This window comes from Prionailurus viverrinus, chromosome D1, assembly GCF_022837055.1.
Source record: "Prionailurus viverrinus isolate Anna chromosome D1, UM_Priviv_1.0, whole genome shotgun sequence".
NCBI lineage: Eukaryota > Metazoa > Chordata > Mammalia > Carnivora > Felidae > Prionailurus > Prionailurus viverrinus.
The window spans coordinates 69893334-69913430 of record NC_062570.1 but is presented as its reverse complement, the minus strand read 5'-3'; the positions used below and the strand labels follow the sequence as shown (position 1 = coordinate 69913430).

Here is a 20097-nt window from a genome sequence, read left to right as displayed (position 1 = left end):
GGCCCCCTCGTGATGCTCACATCAATGGTACTTCCATCCTTCTCAATGCTCAGGCCCCCAACCTAGAAATCATCCCAACTCCTTGCTTCCTTTCACAGCCTGGACCAGATCCATTAGAAAATCCCATCAGCTAACCTTTTTAAAAAAACATCCAAATCCAACCACTTTTCCCCCATTCTCTTTTCTATTTCTGCTCAAATGTCACTTTGGCAGCGAAGCTTCCCTGAATGTCCACAGCAGCACCAATCCCCTCTAACCGCCCCACCCCGCTTCATCTTTACCCACAATCCTTATCAATAATCTATTTACTAGCTTCCTTTCCATTAGACTAGAAGCGTCAGAAGGCAATGATTTGGTTTAGTTCACAGCTTACACCCTAGTAGCCTAGAACACTCTCTAGCATAAAACTCAATAAATAGGGGTGCCTGGGTGGCTCAGTCGGTTAAGCGTTCGACTTCAGCTCAGGTCATGATCTCATGGTTGGTGGGTTCGAGCCCTGAGTCAGGCTCCGTGCTGACAGCTCAGAGCCTGGAGCCTGCTTCCGATTCTGTGTCTCCCTCTATCTCTCTCTGTCCCACCCCCAATTGAGCTCACTCTCTCTCTCTCTCTCTCTCTCTCTCTCTCTCTCAAAAATAAACAATAAAATTAAAAAAAAAAATTAAAAAAAACTCAATAGATGTTGAATGAATAAGTCTGTATGTTAGGAATATTCATTCTTGTAGGTCATAGATGTCATAAATATCAGCCCCCTTTTGGCCTTCTAACTTTGCTTACAGTATTTGTAGGCACAGTTAAAAGTGACATTAAAAAAAAGCCTTTTCTCAGCCCCAAAATACAAATGCCCTCTTTACTAATATTTTTGTAACTTTATTTAGCTCTTTATCCATTTGGAAATTATTTTTGATACACTACTTACGGTTGGAAACTTATTTCCGTCCAATGGATAGATAACTGTGCCAACACCATTTACCAGACCTTCTGTTACCCGTCATTTGGAAGGCCACCTTTATTGGTTTATCGTCCTCTTCCGTTCCTTTGACCTAGTTACTTCCAGTCCAGTCCTATGCTATTGTGGCTTTATAATACATTTTAATATTGGGTAGAACAAAATCTTCTCCCTCTTACTACTTTTGATCTTCAGAATTCCCCGGTTATTCCAATGTATTCCTTGAGAAGCAGGTTATAATCGTTTAATCAGATCAACGGTGGCTGCCTTGATAATCCTCATCATTACTGACAGTAGGAGAAGCAGACCAAGGAGGAGTAGAGTCCTACCCTCGGGGTCTCGGCGACCCTCTGGGCTGCGGGTCAGTTGCGAGGTGCCACGTCTAGCCCCCACTGTCTCTTTGTGAACAGCCAGATGACAGCCTGAGGTGGACTATTCCAAGTTCCAGGGCTCCCGGGAGAAAGCACCCTTCCTAAAAAGAACTCCCATGGGAACTGCCAATGACAGCAGGTGGGGGGGTTGGGGAGGTGATTTATTACCTGAAGTTAGAGTTCTTAAAGCTCAGATCCACTGCGGGAGAAGCAAGGGGCCACGGGGCTTATCGGTCACCTCAAAGCGATTTTCATGTTTTGCAGTTTCCTTTCGGGCAGTCAGCTTCTTCCGGAAACCTACAGTGGGGCCCACAAGAAAAGAACACCCAGCCAGGTCACTTGGGGGAAGATAAACCGAACGATCTCCTGTTGGCTAAGGGACACGGGGGAGCTAGCGCCCGACTCCTGGTCAGAGGCTCACAATCCCAGCCTCCAGCTGCCTATTAAACCCAACTGCGGACACATGAAGGAAGCTGGCAGGCGAGATTTTTCTACGAAAAACAATGCTTTTTAAGTGATTAAACATGGATTCCTGGACGTGCCTTTAAGACAAAGAAGATTAGCTGTACTTTTCGTTTCTCCTACTGGCTCTCGTCACGTAGATTAACTTATTTACACCCCAAAACAACCATGAGGTAGACGCTACTATTTTCTTCACTGTACCGATGAGAAGGCTGAGGCAGAGAGAGACGTGAAGACACTAGCCCAGGTCACACAGCCGCGGGGCCCCATCGCCGCTGAGGACAGCCTCCGCTCTCTCCCAGGTGAAGAGCCGTCCGAGCGCAGACAACAAGGAACAACAGAAAACAGGCCTTTAGCAAACACTAAGCCAAAGCACGTGCGCACAGGGCCAATATCTTGCTAGAGGCAAGGTTAAGAGGTTTATAGGAAATGCCCGTGAAGTTCATGTACAGAGTCTGGGCACCTAGAGCTAAGGGGAAAGGCAATTCGGAGAAGGTGCTTGTGTTATCAAATGGCCTGCCGCCCTGCCCTTCTACTGGCAGGAGACGGGTCTCCTCTCCGGCCTCTGGTCCCCGCGTCTAGAAGGAACTGGCTCTAAAGGAAGAGGGCCACACCTGCCCTCCCATTCCCTTTCTTGAGACAGCAACGTCAGGTCTTGAGTGGGCCTTTCCTGACCTTTCTGAAGCAAAAATTCTGGGGTTTCACAGTCTGCTGGCTACTTCTTGCAGCCTTTGAATACCTTGGTCTTGAACGTCCGGAAATAGGGCTGCTTTTGTCCTCTTGACTTAAGCTTCTGTGCGGTCTGATTCAGACACCCTCACTGACCCGGGTAGCCACAGTCTGGACACGTGCAAACAGCAGGACAGGATTTTGGGGTTCTAGTCCCTAAGCCTCAGCTGAACAGCCCATGGACACCAAGTCCCCAGGGCAGTGCTGCCCAAGCACTTACCCTCCAAGAGTGTCTTCACCACACGTGACTCGGATGGCGGCACCAGGGCTCGTCCGGAGCCCCCCCACCTTTGCAAGGACCCCTCTCACAGTTACCTGTTGTCTCTTGGAGCTCCCTCCCTGGGCTCGGTCTGATTCCCCACATGGGTCCCACGCTCTCCTCCAGCCCCCAGATGAGGACCCACCCTGAGCACCCCCTCCTTCCCTCACCCCGCTTGCCCTCTGACAGATGGGCCACTGCCTCCCTCCATGCCGTTCTCCTCCCCAGCCTGGGCCCTCCATACTGTGGTCACAGATAGGATCCCCCCCTTATTTAAAACACTTCAGTAGCTCCTCCCCTGCTCTGCCCCAAGCCTTCCAGAAACTCCCTAGCAGGAAACATCAAACCTCCACAACAGGTTGGTTGGTTGATTGGTTGGTTGGTTGATTGGTTGGTTGGTTGGTTGGTTGGTTGGTTGGTTGGTTGGTTGGTTGGTTGCTTGCTTGCTTGCTTGCTTGCTTGCTTGCTTGCTTGCTTGCTTGCTTGCATTTCCTGCCACGCCCAGCCCTCCCCATCTGATGCCTAAAGCTCTAGGCACTTAAGTTCTCAAGAGCACGTGACCTCCACTGCTGCTTGGCCCTTTACTAATTGGTCACCTGGTGAACGGGTCTCCTTTCAAGTGCCTTCAGGTTGAAGGCATTTCTGGCTCCCCCGAGAGGCCTTCTGGCTCTGCCCTTGCTGCTCTGACCCTTCTCTTCACACCTGTGGCCCCTCCACTCTCTGCCCCGCCTCCATGATCTCACTATTAGGGAGTCCCCTGGGTACCGCACCTCACTCTCTTTCCCTCACTTCTCCGAAACTTAGATGAAGGCTCTCAGTACCAAAGCCCATGTGAAATTTCTTATCTGGATCAGTTGTTCCAATACTCAAATTTCCTTTATAGAAATAATGAATGCTCCCACAAACGCTGGCACTATATTTTGCAAAACAAAAATCAGAAAGGCCTTTCCTGTATGCTTGGACAAAGTAAGGAAGCTTGAATCAGCTGTGACAAGTATTTTTGGAAAGCTGTCTTCTCTCCAAGAAGGTGTTCTTAGATGTAAGACAATGAATGAAACAACAAAAGAAAACCCCTCTTTCTGTGCTGACTTCTTCCGACAGAGAACTGAGCCCCGGGAGGGAGCTCCAAGAGACAACAGGTAACTGTGAGAGGGGTCCCTGCTAAGGGGGGGGCTTCGGGCCAGCCCTGGTGCTGCCATCGAAGTCACACATGGCAAAGACACTCTTGGGGGAGCCTGGCCTGGAATCGGGGACCCCATGTGTGTCCACTTCTGAGCTGGAGACTTCCAAGGAAGTCTGGAGACTCCCAAGGAGGGGGAGGCTCACCGGATGTCAGAGGAAGCAAAGCACAAAGAGACTTGTGCAGTGTGCTTGGCGAGAGCTTGATGGTACCCTCAGTAACCCCTCAAAGCCCTCGTCTCCTTGGAGCTCAGGAAGAAGAATCTCAGGGGCTCCATACAAAGGAGCACGGGGCTGGAAGGGGAGTCCCAGCCCCGGCTAGCCCCTGCAGAGCACCTCGGCAGCTGAGAAGGGTGAGGGTGTCAACCACTATTAGGCACCAAAAGCAGACACAGCTGCTCCTCTGAGCAGAGCAGGGTGAGCCGAAAGCGGGAGAAACCCACACGGGTCATCGACGAGAGGATGAGAAACCCACCCATGTCATCTACAGGAGGATGACCACATTGAAGACCACCGATGGCAGACCAGACGTCTCTCTCTGCTTTCCCTCCTCCTTGACCCAGTACCCCAACGTGCTATAAGAAGGGGAGGGGGCGTGTAGCTTGCATTATGGTTCCAACTCTTAGCCTCCCCTCCCTGCGAGGACAGTGTGCAGGACGCCCCAGTGTTGGCCCTGCCACGTGATTCTCCTTGATGGATGAATGCCAGCGGAAGGGACGGCCTCAACTTTCTAAAAGAATCTTTACCACGTGTTGCTTTGTGCCGAGAGCGGGAATTTTCCGGAGCGAGGCTCCTCCTTTCGCGGAGGTCCCGGACGGATAGAGGCATGAGGAAGAAATAAAGCTTTGCTACTGGGAGCCACTGAGAGGCTGAGGCTGGGGGGGTTACTAGGGAGACCAACTCTTCTGTTTGCCTCAGACCTTCCCACTTTAGCACCGCAAGTCCTGCCTCCCAGAAAACCCATGTCCCCCACAAACCAGGACAGTCGGTCACCTAGTTCCTACCGCTGCATCTCTCACCCATCCGTCTCTCACCGACACAGGCAGGACGAAGGAAGCACAGACGGGATCCTGGAGCCACTGACGGATCCCCTGATCTGGGAGGAGGGAAGGGACAGGGATGTTCACACTGGACTAGTTTCATCTTCACAATAACCCATCCGTTAATTGTGGTCATTATCCCCATTTTCCAGGTGAGGATGGAGGAGGCAAAGCTAACTTGCTTAAGATAACGCAGCTGGCAGGTGGGGACGGAAGCCCAAGTGTGCCCGGCTCCATGCTGGGTCTTCTGACTACCACACCACGGCCAGTCCCGTCTCCAAAACCACCCCCAGCCCCAATCCAAGCATTCCTGGAGCAGGCATGAGGGAAAGTAAGAAAAGGCAATCCTAGTTCAAGACAGCTACACAACCTGAACCAATAGGTTTGTCTCTGGGCTTCCTGGCAGCCAGGGCAGAGAAGGAAACGTCCAGCCCTCACACTGGCTGGGAAGTGTATCCTCCGGACAGACCGACCAGGGAGGGGTATCTGTCAGGGAGGTTTATGGGACCTGAGCAATGCCGGGCCTAAGGGCTCTGAGGCAACAAGCTTTGTGAAAGAAGAGAGTGCTTCCCCCTTTTAAAATGGGACCTCAGTGAATACCTGCCCCGGCCTGCCCCTACCCTCAGGTGTGACAGCTGATGGTGCTCCGTTAAGCCACGTTGTGAAGCTCCAGTATGTCACTAGGGTGGCAGTGTTTGATGGCGTGGCTTAATAAGAGGGCGTGGCTTAGGAAAATATGGACGCTAGGGAATCGGCATCCTCGATTACCCTACTAGCTGTATGCTTACTGATTTGCTTCCTCAAAACCCCAAGCCTTCCAGTAAGGGCCCCTGCATGGCCATCTCTGTATCCCAAAACCTTCAGGGGCCTGACCTGGGCATAGAAGTGTTCCAGAAGTACTATCCCTCCCTGCCTACTCCCCCCCCCCCACCCCCACCAACCCCAGAGGGCCATGGCAGGTGGCCCTTGGTCCCATCCTCCACGTTCTCCACGATGTGGTGCTGGGGCCTGGCTCCAAGTTTACTGAGGGAATGGATGAGGAGCTGCTCTAGTCCGTTCAGGTGGTGGTGATCTCTGAGCAGAGGCAAGAGGCTGGAGGGGCTCTGTCTCCTCTGCAAGTCCCTGAGCCCTCCATGGTCCCTATGACAGCCTGTGGGGAGTTCAGTTGCCTTGCTTTGCAACAAATGCATTTAGAGAATGTTCGTCCAGTAAGGCCAGGTGCTTTGAGCCTAAGGTTACAGGTGTTTGCATCGGGGTCATTCAGTGAGGATTTGTCTAGCCCCTAGGGCACCGGGGACACAGGGAGGAATCAGCAGTCCTAATGTTCAAGATCCCCTCAATCGAGTTGGAGAGACAGGATCTAAATAAAGACATGACTGCATGCTCGCTGCAAGGGGCGGAGCCAGGCTTACACTTGCACAAACAGCACAAGTCCGGGATGTGCCTCTGCCGTGGTAAGTGGCAGAGATCTGCGGAGCCGTTATGACAAACTTCCAGCAGGTGGCAGTCAAGTGTCTTGAGGAAGGAGGGCCTTTCTTCCCTAGCTGTGAGGCAAACGTTTAAGAGACAGGAGCAGAATGGAGGAGGAAAGACAGCTTAGGGGCTGGTGTGTGTGTGTGTGTGTGTGTGTGTGTGTGTGTGTGTGTGGTGTCGGTGAGGGAAGGCTGGTGTGTGTGTGTGTGTGTGTGTGTGTGTGTGTGTGTGTGTGTGGTGTTGGTGAGGGAAGGAGAAGGAACCAGGGTGGCGGTGAGACTTGAATTAGGGGCTGCAGATGCTTGCCTGGTGGACCGGGCTGTTGGAAGTCTGTTCTGAGCTGGGGAAAAAGCACTGACCGTGGCTGTCAGGGGCCAGGGGATCCCTGTCTGTGGCACCTGTGGACAATCCTGCTGGTAGCTCTAGATGCTTGGGAATCCCGGAATCAAGCACAAATCAAGGAGGCTGCGTTTGGAAGCACAGGGCTTGGAGGGCCAGTTGAGAGGGTCTCACGGGGGCAGGATTTGTAAGTCCTGGGGAATTCTGTGAATGAACACAAGGCTGGTTCTTGTGGAAGAAATCTTCAACACGATCAATGGAGCAGAACCTACAACATCCCAGTCTCCAGGGGCTACTGGGGGCCCTTAGTGGGATTCAGAGATCTCATGAAGAGTCACGAGACAGAGCACGCACCTCGCCCAGCACAAGTGCTTAGTAAATGTTTGCTGAATGAATGATAAAAGAGATGCCTTCTTAGACCTTCGCCAAGTCTATTACTGAAGTCTAGGAAGAAGAACCTTTCTTCTTCTTTTTTTTTACTGTATAGAATAAGAGAGCCTGGCCCTAAAGACTCAGAGGGAAGAACACTATTTCCACCAGAAAACTTACTGCCTGAAGTTGAAGAAAGTTCTGGAAAACTTCCACATCTTGTTCTAAAGGAAACCAAAGGATGCAGTGCTGTTATTTCGTGGTAGAATCAAGACACTGGTGTGAGGGAGAGCAGACGGGGAGGCCTGGGAGGCGCTCTGAGTTCCAGGTCAGGGCTGTGGGTGGAGGCAGGCTGGTCCAGCCAGCAGGGGTGGACCCAAGGAGGGTTGAGACTCTGAGGAGAAAAGGGATATGCCTTCTCTGAGGATGTGGGCAAGGTGAGAGAAAAGGGGAAGAATACTGAGCAGGTGTTTCTCCAGAGCTGGTGGATCAGGCATGTGACGTCCCTGGCACTTTCACAAGCAGGGGCTGGGGAAGAGCTGAGACTCTCCCCCTGGCAAGGGGCAGGTGGGGCGTGGACAAAAGGGCGAGATCATGGGCACATGAGGAGGGAGGGCAGGGCAGCGGTCAGTGCAGGGCCTCTGGAGCCAGACGGCTGGGTTCAAATCCCAGCTCTGCCACCTACGAGGTGTGCGTCCTGGGCCAGTTCCGTGGCCTCTGGGAGCTGTACTTTCTCCCCCGTAAAATGAGAAGGACGCGGTCACAGACCGGATGAGCTCAGTATCGGAAAAGCACTTAGAACGCTCATCAGGTTAACTGTGCTTATTGAAATGGAGGGCCTCACGCTGCTGAGGAAAGGCGGGGTAGGAGGCTGTGGAAAGGTAAGCTGTGATGTCAAAGAAATCAAACTCAGACGGGACACTCTGGAATGAAGGAGCTCAGGAATGGTAAGAGCAGACTGTGTGTGCCTGCCAGTGGACATAAAGAACTTAACAGGGGGCTCTGGGGACCACGAGGGAGTCAGTGAGGGGCGCTGGAGAATGAGTGGAGGAACCTGGGCATGGGGTGGGGGCCGGAGGAGAGGCCAGTATTTTGCAGCAGCAAAATACTGGAGAAGCTGAGTGGTATTTCGGGAACCCAACCCCTTCATTTTACTTGAATGAAACCAACATACAGGGAAAGAGCTCCTCCTACAGAAAGCTGGGAACAGGATCATGAGAAACTTAAGTCAACGGCTGATAGTAACAGAACTGCCCGGGAAGGTGTGGTGGAGAAAGCAGAGACAGTGATTTCCCTACAGAGACGGGCACCACAGCGGACAGCTGGCTGCCCAGGGCTGGGGGACTCCCAGCCGAGGGGTGTTGGGGGACAGGAAGTAGATGTCCCTGTTATGGCTCACGTACCATAGGTTTTGGCTGACAAGTAAGGAGGCCTCAGATGGTTACCAGGCGCCCAAGGCCCTCAAGCAATCCCCTCAACGCACTCTACTGAGCACCCATATCCACCAGGTTAATTTGTACGGTGAGAAGAGTCAGGGACTTGAGTAAGTTTCCACCTCAAACTGCATGCGGCAGTCAAATTTCAATCGAGGACAATGTCATAATCATGAAGACACCGTTAGTGCGCGGGTCCACAGTCACTCATTCGTTCATCTTTCAGCAAATATTTGCTGAGGCCATCCACGTGCCAGGCACCGTTCTCCACAGCGGGACTGCGGGCGAAGACGCAAACATCCTTGTCCTCACCTGGTACGCATTCTGGGGAGGAGGGCAAGCAGAGACGAGTAAGTCAGTGATGCTGGCAGGTGGGGAGCGCTGGGGCGAGAACTCAGAGTCGGGGCGGGAGGAGCTCTGGAGACGTGGCAGCGGGGAGGTGAGGAGGTGAGGCGTGGAGGGAGGAGCACTCCAGGCCGGGAAGGGCCTGCACAAAGGCAGAGAGGGGGCCGAGGCTGTCAGGGGACCAGCCCTGGAGCAGGGTGGGCACAGACCACGTGGTGCCTGGCGGGCCCCCGTGAGGGCCTTGGTTTTGCCTCTGAGTGAAGTGGGGGTGATGGGCCCCCACTTGGGGTTAAGCCTGGCTGCGGGGCTAAGAAGAGATGGTGGGGAGGGGGGACCTGTGTGTGCAGGCGCACGTGGCGGTAGCGGGACTGTGTGGGTGGGTGCACCTGCTTGTGCGTGAGTGAGCGTGCCTGTGTCTGCGTGTGTGCGCACGGGTGAGCGTGATGCATGTGCGTGTGTGGGAGTGAGTGTGCACATGCATGCATGAGTGCGTTGGGGAGGCCCGCGAGGAGAGGGCTACGATGGTCTGGGGAAGGTGACACAGCTCGGTCCCGGCCCAAGAGTGCGGGCAGTGAGGAGGGCATGACAGGGCTCGGGGCTGTGTGGCCAGGTGAGGTGATGAGAGTTGCGGTCACTTCCTGGTATACTTTGGAGGAACGGCTGACCGGGCTTTCTGATTTTTTTCTGGCATGAGGGGTGACAGCCACTCTGTGAACTGCACAAAGGCCCCCAGGTATGGGGGTGACTGGGGGTGAAAGTCCCAACGTGAGCTCTACTTGCCAGGCTGCATGCCCTGTGTGACGGCTGGAGGAAGAGGGATCTCTTGTCGTCCAGCCAGAGGCCAGCAGCCATTGGTCGGGGAACTGTTAAGTGAGAGGCACGACGAGACATCGAAGTTGCAGGACGGAGTGCACAGCTGCGCACTGCACTCCTGCTGCCCCTCCCCTCCCATCTGGAGCGGAGACTGCCTCCTGGTTACTGAGCATCACCCCTGCTGGGGACGGTGCTGACCCAGATGTGGCTCAGTTGGTGGGCATAACAACCTTTTGGGAAAAGCATCATCATCAACATAGTGTAGAAGATGGCAATGAGGCTCAGAGAGGTACAGCCACTTGTCTGAGATCACACAGCCAGCCGGGGGGAACGGACACCCAACCCCGATGTGCCCCACTGGAGAGCTGGGCCCCACATGGTTTGTGTCTTCAGTGACTCAGCAGAGAAAAGCGAAAGTAGGAGATGTAGGGCAGGGCCAGCTGAAGCCCATCCCACCTCCTTCCTATGAGGCAAGGATGTCAGAACACAAGTAAGGACCCTGCCCCGACCAGGGTACTGGGGGGATGGCCGGTGTGTGTCTAACAGATGGTCCTCTCCGTTTTCACTCGCAACAACTGGAGACCTTTCTGAAATGTTCTTGTCCACCTGCCCGTCCCGTGAGCACAACTTGAGGAAGACGATTTGATCTTGGGATGGATCTCAAGGCCTTCCCCCAGTGCCCCAGCTCCCAGATGTTGCCGTGAGTGTTCCGGACCCCAGAAACATCCCTGCAAGTTCCTCTTTTAGCTAAAACGGAATCTGCTTGTTTGCTTTCATTCCTACGCAAGGAATAAAGCCATTATTTCAGTGATTTTGGTTTCCTTTTTCCAAGCTTTGGTTACAGCAAGTGACCGTCACATGCTCAAGGGTCTGGAAAAACATGAGTTCGTAAGGTGCTTTTCCTGGGAAAATATTCAGTGCAGGGACCACAACAAAAATAACAATGCAAAAACTGTGGCAGCAGAGACCACACGCTGGGCTTTTATGTTGTGCCAGTCAGTGTTGTTTCACTGAGTTTCCAAAGAAGTAACTAATTCTCAGAGATGTGCAGTAAATTGCCTGAAATTCTTAGCTCATGAACAAGAAAGTCATGATTCAAACTCAGGTCAGTTTGACTCCAAAGCTCTGTGACAGGTGAAGGACTCTCATCCTTTCTTAATTAGACAAAACAAAAATAAAACCTCCTATAAATCGACAAAAAGGCAAATACCTCCCTGGGAAACCAAAGGATACAAAGAGGTAAATTCACAACATTCACACAATTAATTCGTGTAGGCAGAGGACATAACACAACATGGTAAAGAACAGGGGCCTGGCCGGTTCTCCTTTCTGTAAAAATCTACACATGGATGTTCAAAAAAAAAAAAAAAAAAAAAGTATGTACAGGTGGGAGAGGTGAAAAAAAACCAGAGATGGCAAAGATGAAAAAAGGTGATAAAAATTACTTTTCAGACTCTTTATGTATTTGCTAAAAGGGACAGGGGAAAACATCAAAACACCTTGTCTGACAAAGGATGCCATTAAAAATTCTGACGTCGGTTACATATCCTTAATGTAAAAGGACATTTTTTTTAAATTTTTTTTTTAACGTGTATTTTTTTTTGAGACAGAGAGAGACAGAGCATGAACGGGGGAGGATCAGAGAGAGAGGGAGACACAGAATCTGAAACAGGCGCCAGGCTCTGAGCTGTCAGCACAGAGCCCGACGCGGGGCTCGAACTCACGGATGGTGAGATCATGACCTGAGCCGAAGTCGGACGCTTAACCGACCAAGCCACCCAGGTGCCCCTAAAAGGACATTTTTAAGAGAAATCAAACAATTTTTAAATTCAATTTTTCTTGTTTATTCGTTATTCTTTTATGCTTTTTTAGGACCTAGTGTAGAGACTCCTTAAGTTCTACAAGGCTCCTGGAAGAATTATCTGTCCCTAGATTGTCCTGCCCATTTTCAGAAGCAACCAGTTACAGAAAGTACCTTTGTGTTTCTGAACAACCGCGGATGGTACTGCTCACTGACACCCCGGTTTTAACCGGGGTCTGTTCACTTCTCGCCACAGAAGAGGGAAATTCACCTCTCTTCTATTACCTCTGTCATTATAGGCATGCATAAGAACCTAACCTCCCATTCAGCCAACAAAGTTGCATAATTATTTTGGGCAGATGGATATTCAGCTTTCATATTTACTATGAGCATGTAAATCCTAGGCGCGGTGGGGGCTATGTGGGGTATTCTGACCCCATTCCTTGGCTGCATACCTTTCTGTTTCCCTTTAGTTGTGACCTGTTCTTTTTAAAGTTAAAAAAGATATGTCTAGGTATGTATATTTAACCCATCCTTCTACATTTGACTATGTCTCCCTTCAACTTATTCAAAGAAACCATTTCTTTTCACTTCAGGTTTATCCTAAGGTTTCTCCAGCTAATTTATAAGCTAATACACACACACACACACACACACACACACACACACACACACACACACTCCCTCTCTCATACTTGCAAAAGTTAAACAAATATTTTAATATTCTTTTCACTTTCCTGAAATTTGTGAATAATATAACATACCAACACTTATAATTTCAAACACAATCTGCATAATACCCTGACTATAACACACAAAAAATAAGTTGGTTAAAATAAGATACTACGTACAGAGTCAATATGCAAATGTTGGGCACAGCTACTCCAGAAGACACGATGAAAGATCTAATGAGGTGCTTGGACCTATTTATAACGCATAGTAAACCTCATATACTTGGTGGTTGTGTTCCTGGAAAATTCTGTATATATTAAAAGCATGCAAAAATTCTGTGTGTTTAGGTGTAAAGTGAGTCAGATTCCAGGCTCGGTCAACAGGGTTCCACCTCCATGAGTGCCCACTGAACTTCAGGAGGTTGTGTAGGATGCTGGACAATCCTTTGGTCTCCATGGGTGACATCCAGCAAATCCGCTTCCTGGAAGACAGCCCTGACCAGGACCATCCCTGTCCAAATCGCCCTACACATCCCAAAGACGTCCTACAGGGGGCGCTACGTGCCCATTCAGAACCAGAGTTGGTTCAACTCTAGGTTTTCTACAAAGGGGCAAAGAGACACTAAGATCTTTATCCAAAGTCATATAGGAAAACAAACAGCAGTCAGGAGCTGATAAGGAGAAGGGGTTAACAGTGGAGGAAAAGGAAATTCTATTTGTAGTTATTAATTGTCAGACATAACAGAAGTGCCAGGCGCCTTCTGTCATGCTCACACGGGATCTCATCGAATCCTCCTTCTATCAACCTAAGGGGTTAGTTCTATCAGCACCTCTAATTTTCAGATACAGACACCACATTTCAGGGAGGTTAGGTCCTTGCTCAGGACCCCAAATTAGATTTTGTCCATTCCTTTCTCTATTGCTTCCAGCTGCTTTCACTCCAGGTCCCTGGGCCCGCACCTCAGGGATCAGGTCCCTCACTTCACTACTTAAATCTTTAAGAACGAATAACTGGGGCGCACGCTGTCTGAAAAGCAATGAACAAAAAGAAAGATGGTTCAATCCCAGCCTCTCGGCCCTCCTGGTTCAGCCACCGTGTGGCCTGTGCCCAGAGGTTTGTAAGTACAGGAAGCGGACTCCGGATGAAGCCAAAGACTCCTGAAGGAGCCCAGCCTGACCTGCCAGGGGTCAGGCCAGGACAGCCAATGTGACCGCGGGGACTTTTCCTGCCCCGGAAGGCCCATGCCTCCACAGTCCGTTCCACACTCCACAAGGTGGCAGGCAGCCCAGGGGCTGCAGCCCACACCACCGATGCAGGAAGTGCCAGACACCGAGCGAGGACTTGGTCACCAAACCTTGAAGTGTCAGGTGTGGGGAACACTCCAGAACAGTCACTGCAGCTTCAAGGCATGTCCGCCTCTGCTTATTTAACCTTCAAATCATCCCTATAAGAAGATAGTGCTATTTCCACCTTACGGAAGAGGGAACCAAGACCACAAAGGCCTGGCATCTAACAGAGCTGGCGAGGGGCAGGGCCAAGGCTCAAGCCCAGGTCAGACCGGCCCCAAGCCCTCCCTCTACTGCCCTTCCTGGTTTATGCACTTCAGAAAAACAAAACAAAACAAAACAAAAAACGTGTATTTGACACCCTGCACCCAGCTTTGGAGGGCAGGTGGCCATCACATCCCCCTACCCCCTAACCTCTGGGGCTGTTCTGTGAGACTGAGCATTGGAGCAGGTACCTGAAGAGGGGGTCCATGCTTATAATCCTCAGGTACCTTTCTCCCTCAGCTTTCTGGCCACAAAACCATGAATAAGCACTTTAAACAAGGAACCCGTTGCATCAGACTTCATGTTCAGGGAAAGAAAATACAAATAGCCCATATTTGTCATCCTGATCGAAACCTACCCCACGGGGCCTGGTGGAACTGGGACGAACCCATCTGTTGATGACCGTGCACAGGCCTCTGCCCCATAGTCCGCTGTGTGGAAACAAACCCTGAGGATATTTCATAGAAAAGGGTTCGACTCAGGCTCCGGTCAAGGGATTTCTTGGAAAGTAAGTCAAAGTAGGGCCAGGCCCCAGTCTAGCGGGCCACGAGCTTGCATTGGGCACCCGGCCTGTGACATGTTATAGCCTCACAGCTAAGAGCACAAGCGTTGGAGCCAGACTGCCGGGGTCCACATGTCTGCTCTGCTGCTTGCTTGTGTAACTCTGGACAAGATTTGACCTCTGTTCCTCAGTTTCCCCATTGGTAATATGAGAATAGAGACAGTACCCGCCTCACAGAGTGGTCGGAGGCGGTAATAAAGGCAACTCACGTAGAGAGCCTACAACAGTGCCTGGCACATGGTGAGCACTCAGGGTGCCTGTCGTTGACGGGACTACTGATTGCCATGTCACAGAAAGAACGGTTGATGGCCCTGGAGAACACAAACCCTAGTGAAGGAAAGGGGGTCAATGAGGAGACAGGGCCAAGAGGCAGATTTGGGTCAGAAAGAAGGATTTTCTAACAAGCACACGTGTCCAAAAGACAGAGCAGGATGCCTGGGGTGTGGGCGCCTGAGGAGGCCCAGGGGCCCGCCTGCCTGTCAGGAACAGTACAGATGAGGTTTTCCTGCACAGGACAGTGGCCAGAGGAAGTGACCCCTGATGCCCCTTCCCACTGGCCCATGCTAGGACTCTGATAACGAGCAAGTAAGTGCTGATAGGCAGGGTGTGGCCGAGCCGCCTGAAGGAAGCGGGGAGAGACTTTGGACCGTCTTCACGTACACAACCTTCGGGACTTTCACTTCATTTTCTCAGAACACCATCTGGGGGGTGGGGGTGGTGGCGGCAGTGGACGCCATGACCAGCAATGGCTCGGTGAAACTCACAAGTGTTTCTTGAACACCTGCGGGGTGCCTAGCAAAGCAATTCAGAAAGCGTGAGATGTCAGAGCCGTGGCAACAAACTATCAACATTTTCTTACTCCGGAGAATCGAACGACAGCACCATTTACTGAAGCTACTGTTACTGGGGACAGGGACTGTGCAGTCATCAGGTGGGCCCGCTCCACAGGCAGCGCCTGGGGCAGGAGGACTGGGGGTCGTTCCGGCTCACAGGCAGCCTCCCAACCATCGCTCTGGCAAGGTTTTGGTGTTCTTTACCACCGAAACTTCCCCTGACCTGGTGTGCTCGGTCCTCTGGGCACAGGCGAAGACGCTGGGACACAGGGAAATGGCCAGGAGCAGGGGAGAGGGAAGGGAATACTCTGCTCCTTGAAAAACGGATTCAGGAAGCATCCTCCACCATCATTTCAGTATCACCTTTGTCAACTACAAAAATGGAAAACATCCTTCAGAAGCAGAAACCATTTTATCAATGAAAAATTATCAGACGGTATAAAAACCACGATACCAATCAAGAAAAATGATCAAATTCTGGACACGAAAGCTCACCCAGCTATTTTCCAAGGATTTCGTGTATAATCGTGACTGCTAATTTATATGCTCTCAACTCTGAGAACTCAAAAGCGGGTAAGCGGCCTATCAAACCGATTAAGAAAAAAAAAATTTTATGGAGAGGACGCCGGAGACATTCTTTGTGCCGATTTCAGTTCTTTGCCTCCTGGAAACGCCCGCCAACATTGGTGAGAACCACCGTCTGGAGTGGTTGGGGACTTACTGGGCAGGAAGACAGACCATCTCTTCTGCCTGGTAGGTTCCCATCCCAGCCCATCGCAGTCCTTCCCCCTCGGGTGGCCTGGCTCTCTGCAGCTAACCCCTACTGCTGCTTCCTCCTGTATCTCCTCCCTGCTTGCTCCTCTCCGTGCTGACTGCTACGGCCTTAATTTAGGCCCCAGGCACGCCCCTCCTGGCCTACTCACATCCTCCCAAATCACTGGCCTCCAGCATCGCCAAGACGTGACTTTTCCAGAAGCTTCCACAGTCCATCCTTCCTCATCCTTTCTCCCCCCCGCCCCGCCCCCTCCCAGCCTCAACAAGAGAACTAACACCGAGGCGCACTTCTGCAGGCACCGTGCAGGGCATCAGCCCAGGGAAGACAGAGACAGGTGCCCGCTCACAGGCCAGCTCCCATCCAGGGATACTGGCAGCCGAGTGCTGCACGAAGAAGGGTCCCGAAGGACGGAAAGAAGCCACCATGAGCAGCACCTGGGAGCCCGAGGACGGGAACCGCCGGGCTCGGCCCCCGCTCCACTCGCCATCCCAGCTTAGGGCAGGGCACCGCGCACGCTCTGGACCGCCTGTCCCTGGCCTGCGCTCCAATCCCGCACTCCCTTTGGTGTTCCCGTAAGTCTCCTCAATGATCCGCTTTGAGGGCCCCTCCAAAACCGCCGTCTCTACTTTCCCGGGCACCACTGTGGCACCATACTCTCCTCCCCCAGTACTCGGCAATCGTGCGGCACCCTCCTCCTTTGGCAACCTCCCAGCATCCATGAGGCTTTTCCAAGTGGGTCGGAGAGCAGCTGCTTTTACCTTTGCCTCGGTGTCCCAATACACAGATTCCCAAGTCCCCCTCACCATTCCCCCCACTCAACTCGCCGGCTGTTGTACTCACACAGCCCTGTCTACTTGAGCACGTGGCGGCCACTGGCCCGTCTTGATGTCTGCCTGCCCGAGGCTGGGAACGCTGAAGGACAGAAATCACATCTGTTTAGCTCGCTGGCTCCGGGCCTGGCACACGAGGGCCCCGTTAGGGCCCCGCTCCACCATGACTCGCTGAGGAGCCCTGGGAAAGCCGCCCTCCTCCCTGGGCCTCAGCTTCCCCACCTAGACTAAGATGTACTCGGAGCTAGAGGGTCCCTGACGCCTTGCCCAGCTCTGACACACCACGAGAACACAGGCCACGAAGCACCAGCTGCGTGTCTTTCCTGACTGTGCGGGTAATAATCACTCAGTGATATCACCCTACAGCTCCTCTGGGTGGCACGGATCTGCCATTGTGAGGAGCGAAAACCCGGGAGCAGATACCCAGTGCTGGGGGGCGGGGGGGGGGGGTGTGCGCTTGTACCGCTAAGTATAATGGACAGCGAGGAGTGATTTTCTCTCTCTTTGAGAACATAAGTACACTCTTCTATATTTATACACCCCATCTCCTAATTTAGGCAGTGTAGAACTTTTTCTGATCAGCACTCACTTGCCAATAATCTCGCTCTACATCTAAATGAAGACTAGGAGTCATATAAGTTCACAGATTGAATGGATGGCTGATTTACAAAGCCCTTAAAATGTGGCTGCAGGCCGACGCTGGCAACCCCATAATTAGATATGGCATGCTCTGCGATGATGTATTTTTTACTGTTTTTTAATAACTCAGTTCTCCTTCTGGGATGAGGGGAAAAATGGAATTTGTTAAAAATAAATCGAGATTTAGTGGCTTTTCAGCCTTCTGCTGCTTGTTGCTCACAATATTCTATAAATAAAAGCAGCCCGGCCCTATAGTGCACTGTAAACACCCACAGACACTCAGAGCCAAATTCTTCCAATTATGACCCTGTGCCAGTTGCCAAGCTACTGCAAGGACCCACTTGAAAGGCGGCCATCTAGGCCATCTTCTGATTAAGCCGCCCTGTGACAAGGAGGAGGGCCTGCCGCTTTGGCACTGTGTCTAGTCTGAGATAATTGTTCCGTTTTCTTGAAATTAAGCCCTTTCCTCGTGATCGAATTACAATTCAGAGGTAGATGAGAAGCTAACCACCTGTCCATCCGTCCATCTGCCTGGGTCACGCGTGTGCCTGAGATCCTGGGCTGTCACACGCCGGACTTCCATCAGGCGGCAAAAGTGCCTTCACGACAGCGTCTTTAACTGCACTGAGCAAATCAAGGTCAAATAAAAGTGGGTCAGCAAAGAACATGACAGGTGAGTCACAGGCGGCCTGCCCTTCTACTCAGCAGCTTTCCTCACTGATCAGTTTGGGTCCCTCTTGTCCAATGCGGCAGACTGAGACGGTCATTTAAAAATCCGTATTAGACCCCGCGAGGGACGACGCGGTCAGGTCGACTGCTCTGGGGCTCAAATGCCATTGCACAAGCTGGGGCTGCCCCGGCTGCCCAGCTTTCGTGTGGCCGCGACCAGCCCTTGAAACACTGCATGCAGGGAATCAGGGGATTGCCGCGTGCCACGGTCTCACTGAGAGAGAAATTACTTCCAGTTCCTTAGGAACCGGAATGCTCAGGGCAGCGCTGAAGCACAATGGGCTCCGGCTAGAAACCAACCACCCTCCCTCCTCCCTTCAGTGGCAGTTCTCCTGCGGGAGTGCTCCGAGGGGAGCACGAACCCCAGCAGGCCCAGGAGGCCTGCAAAAGGCCCCAGGCCACAGATCCAGCTGCAGAGGCTCAAACACTGAATGGGGAACCAATCGGTGAGTTCTCCCAAAAGAGAACTGATAGGTGCTCTGTGGCCAGATTTTCCAAACTCAAAACTGGGACCTACAATGAAAGGGGTAGAACTGTTTACAGCTGGAAAGTTTGGGACCTGGGGGTCACAAAACACGGAGCCTCATTAGAGAGGTCTCCTGTGGGTGTCCCATCTAAAGTGGCCCTTCCTTGGGGCGCCTGGGTGGCTCAGTTGGTTAAGTGCCCGACTTCGGCGCAGGTCATGATTTCACGGTTTGTGAGTTTGAGCCCCGAGTCGGGCTCTGTGCTGACAGCTCAGGGCCTGGAGCCTGCTTCGGATTCTGTGTCTCCCTCTCTCTGCTCCTCCCCTGAACACACACACACACACTCTCTCTCTCTCTCTCAAAAATAAATAAATGTTAAAAAAAAAAAAAAAAAAAAGATTTTTAAAGTGGCCCTTCCTATAACTCACTTACCATCTGGGGGTCCTCATTTCTTAATTTCTGAAATGGTCTCTTTTCTTTGGGCCCCCCTCTGATTAGAAGGTGAGCCTCATGAGAGCAGAGACCCCCTCTGTCCTGTTGTCGAGTATTTCCAGGACAACTAGAATGGTGGCTGGCTCATGGTAGGTGCTCGATAAATATTCATTGAGTAAACGAATCCATGCCAGACCTCTGGAAGTACCAGTGTCTCTCGATGTTCATGGCCATGGTATGAGGGGAAATCATTACCTCTTCTGTAACAATGAGAAAAGCAAGGCTCAGAGAGGGTGCATGTTTTTCCCGGGGCTGCACATCTAATGCGTTCATGGAGCTGGGATTCCAAGCCAGGCGTGAAAAGTTCTAATCCTGGCTTTGAAGTGAGCATCTGTTGCTTTTATAATTTAGAAAAAGCAAAGGAGAAAAACTTTAGAGGAAAAAGTACGCATCAGAAAAAACTTTACATCAAATGATCTAACATATGACAGATTCGGTTCCTGTGCCCTAAAAGCCCAGCTGCAGAGGGCATCGGCACCACAGGCCCGTAGCCAGAGTGGGAGGAAGGGCTCTGGGGCCCCCACTGTGGAAGGTCCATGCCTGTCTTTCCGCGGGGCTCCAAAGGCCAGGCAGGAAAGGGAGAAGCCATCAGCAGTGACACCCATGACTCCTCTCGCTGTTAGAAACAGCAAGCTTATTCCAGAATTTGCTGGAAAGTTTCCAAGGAGAGGCCTGCAAGCAAATTAGAAGACTGCGGAGTGTTTGGAATCTGACTTCCCTTTATACCCATACCTTGAAAATTGGAATGAATAAAAAAAAAAAAAAAAAAAAAAGGAAAGGAAGCATACTTTTTAAGACTGAAATTTCAAAAATCTTAAAATTGAAAAGCAGAGATTTACATATATCTCAATTTAGAACACTGAACCCTGCTGACGCTGAGCTTCTGAACCTTTATAATCTGTATATCACAATAAAATTCCTATTAGTCTGATGATATTTTGGGCCAAAACTCCTCCCCGGCCTGTCTGCTAGATGCAGGCAGTGGTTTGAAT

The 20097-nt window shown here is 51.5% G+C and overlaps 1 protein-coding gene across 15 annotated transcripts in view; it reads right to left on the bottom strand.

Moving 5' to 3' along the window:
* Nucleotides 1–20097, bottom strand: part of BMAL1 (basic helix-loop-helix ARNT like 1) — a 99644-nt gene that overhangs the window by 32805 nt on the left and 46742 nt on the right. For 8 of the 15 annotated variants that reach the window (XM_047876899.1, XM_047876909.1, XM_047876908.1 and 5 more), the window contains exon 3: nt 1486–1614. The gene's annotated coding sequence lies outside the window, so the exon portion shown is untranslated. Of the gene's footprint in view, nt 1–1485; nt 1615–1980; nt 2810–4939; nt 5043–7347; nt 7392–8570; nt 8925–16791; nt 16864–17003; nt 17067–17931; nt 18013–20097 lie in introns of those variants that run through there. The other 7 variants (XM_047876900.1, XM_047876901.1, XM_047876905.1 and 4 more) reach the window with 7 other exon arrangements.